Genomic DNA, 3,550 nt, shown 5'->3' on the forward strand with positions numbered 1-3,550 from the left:
AACTCTGCTCCATTTCAATGTTATTATCATGGTGAGAGAGGCTCAAGGAGGATGGCCCCAACTTATCTTACGAAAGCTCCTTTATAATAAGGTTTGATCCGTTGACCATTGACTTTGAACTGATTTCCATCTTCCGACATTATCTCAAACTCACCATACGTTTCAACATTTGTGATTACAAAGGGACCCGTCCATCGTGAATTCAACTTTTCGGGGAAGAGCTGATATCGAGAGTTAAATAGAAGGACTTTGTCTCCCTTGTGCAATGCTTTATGCTTGATTATCTTGTTATGAAGCAATTTGGTGCGTTCTTTGTAGATCTTTGCATTCTTATATGAGTGAAGCCGAAATTCTTCCAATTCTTCAATTTGCAAGATCCTCTTCTCTCCACTTAGCTTGAGATCAATATTGAGAGCTTTGATTACCCAAAAGGCTTTCTATTATAATTCAAGTGGAAAGTGACTAGCCTTCCAATAGACTAACTTGTAAGGTAAAGCTCCTATGGGGGTCTTATAGGCCGTCCTATAAGCCCAAAGAGTGTCATCAAGTTTCATGCTCCAATCCTTACGAGTCTTGTTAACAACCTTCTCAAGAATTTGCTTGATCTCTCAATTGGAAACTTCGACTTGACCGCTTGTTTGAGGATGATATCCCAAGCCGGTTCTATGTTGAACACCATACTTTGTTAAGAGAGATGCAAGTTTCTTCTCATGGAAGTGTGTTCCACCATCACTAATAATTGCTCTAGGAACTCCAAACCTTGGGAAGATCACTTTTTTTAGGAGCTTGGTCACCGTCTTTGCATCGTCGGTTGAAGTAACAATTGATTCTACCCACTTTGATACGTAATTAACGGCAACTAGAATGTACTTGTTACCTTGGGATGATACAAAGGGACCTTGGTAATCAATTCCCAAAACATCGAAGATTTCAACCTCCAAAATGCCTCGTTCTGGCATCTCATTTCTCCAAGATATGTTCCCGATTCTTTGGTAAGGATCACAATGAAGGATAAATTCTCTAGCATCTTCAAACATGGTAGGCCAATAGAAGCTCGATTGTAGGACTTTGGCAACTGTCCTTCTTGCTCCTTGATGTCCTCCATATGGGGATGAGTGGCAACCTTCCAAAACTCCTTGAACTTCCCATTCTGGCACACACTTACGGTAAAGACCATCACTACATCCTTTGTAGAGATTGGGATCATCACAAAAATACCTCTTCACTTGAAATAGGAATCTCTTTCGTTGATTATAGTTCAAATTCGGAGGAAGAACTCCTCTCACAATGTAGTTCGCAAAATCGGCAAACCATGGTATTATGTTGTGTGTTGTTCGAGTTGTGTGTGGATGGCTATTAGAACATCATCGGAAAAGGAATCATTGATTGGTGTATCTTCTTCATTGTTGTCAATTTGAATCCTTGACAAGTTATCCGCAACTACATTCTCGGCTCCTTTCTTGTCTCTTATCTCTAAGTCAAATTCTTGGAGCAACAATATCCAACTTAACAAGCGTGGCTTTGATTTTATCTTCACCAAGAGATGTCTAAGAGCACGGTGGTCCGAGAATACTATCACATTTGATCCAACTAGGTAGGAGCGGAACTTGTCCAAAGCATACATTATAGCAAGAAGTTCCTTTTCCGTGGTATCATAGTTGACTTGTGTGGCATCAAGGGTTTTGCTTATATAGTATATTTCATGTAAAGTTTTCCCAACCCGCTGACCAAGAACTGCTGAAGAGTTAGGAATAATAACGACCTAAGAGGGGGAGGGGTGAATTAGGTGTATCTTTTAAAAATTTTATCCTTAACTTAGTTAATTGATTAACTTAAGTAAAGAATGTTGAAGTACTAGACTTGAGAAACTTAATTGAATGTAAGTTCACAAGAAGGTACATTAGTTTTATGTCACAGTATAGGTGACTGTGACACGGAACTTGACTAGGTACAAGCAAGAAATAGCAAGGTGAAAGAACGTAAAAGTAAATGAACAAACAAACGTCATTTTTTAAAAATTGGTTCAGCCTCTACTCCGAGGCCTACGTCCAACCGTTATTTTATTTCTTGTTTAGAAATTTAGTCAAACTTACTAAACCCCTTACAATGAAAATAACTCGCCAACCTACTCCGGTTGCACTCAAACTTAAAGCTACTCCGCTTCAAGAGTTTATGGGTTCTATCTGAAGGTGTTACAGAATCTTGAATCTCAAGAGTTCACTAAATGAACATGGAGATCACAATTAAGATCTAACACGAGAATCATGGAACAAACTCATTATGTCACAGTACAACGAACTGATACTTGGAGGTTTACAGCTTTTTCGAAAACAATTAAAGACTTTAAAATCTGAAAAACGTTTTTCAAACACTTGAAGAACAAAGCTTTAAATGCACAAATGATTTGCAATGTTTTACAATAAATGCTTTGGAAAGTCTTAAGAAATAAATGAGACTAAGACACTCTATTTATATTCGATTTGATCTCAAGTAAGTACAACTTAGGGAAATTAAACCCAATATAAAATTAGTAGCTTTGAGTGATGGTAAGTGTTAGACTATAGGCTTGGGGCTTAAGTTATTGAAGAAATCAGAAAACTTAAGCTAATACACTCAACATGTGACCTTTTACAAAAATGGCAAAAAATGTTTCTAGGTTTAAAAGTTTGACAAGTCAAACTTACCATTTATGTAAAAGGTGTTTGCACAAATCTAGAGATTTATTCAAGTGGATTTGTGACTCAAAAATTTCAGATTTGTTTTCAAGCTTTTGAAGATTCAAATGCTAAGGTTTGAAATTTGCAAAGTTTTAACACTTAAAACATTTCGTTGAAAAACGTCCTTCATACGGTAGTATCAGAAACCACAGTACAACGTACTGTTGCATGGTTATGCCATAACTGGACTTGGATGAGAATGTTACACTTACTCTTAAATTTTTCGACTAAGGCTAGGATAATATCATTGTCTTGGCTTTCTTGATTATCTTGATCATCTTAAGTCATCGTTGAAAGTCCATTTGATTGCTTCAATCACTAATCATTTTTAACTAAAAGCAAACAATCAAATAACAAGGGGACTTGGCATCATCAACTCAATGTGTTATAACAAATTCCCCCTTTGATGATGACAAGTCCAAACATGTGTGATATTCCCCCTTAGCCCATGGTTAGTCGGTCTTTGGTCATTTGAACATATGCATAATTTATAAACATGATCAAGGTATTCGAAGGGTGCAACATGCTTGGCCAAAGTAAAACATCTAATCATGGTAGCTAAGACATAATTACGGTGAACGTTAGCCTAAGAGTTAAAAGATCACACATAAGCATAGTTTGAATTACTTCCCCCTCTTGATATCATCAAGGGAGGAGAAAACATGTTCAAGATTTAGCCACACGATTTAAAACACACATAAATTGTTCAAGTAAGATAAAAAAAACATCCACAAGTGCATAAGAGTTTTAAAGAGAGCCAAAAGTTGATAAGAGATAAACGGGTTAGGAAGGCATGAGCTTAAGCCATGGATTATGGCTTCTTATCATCAAGA

The sequence above is a fragment of the Silene latifolia genome, chromosome 2 (assembly GCF_048544455.1).
Source record: "Silene latifolia isolate original U9 population chromosome 2, ASM4854445v1, whole genome shotgun sequence".
Taxonomy (NCBI): Eukaryota; Viridiplantae; Streptophyta; class Magnoliopsida; order Caryophyllales; family Caryophyllaceae; genus Silene; species Silene latifolia.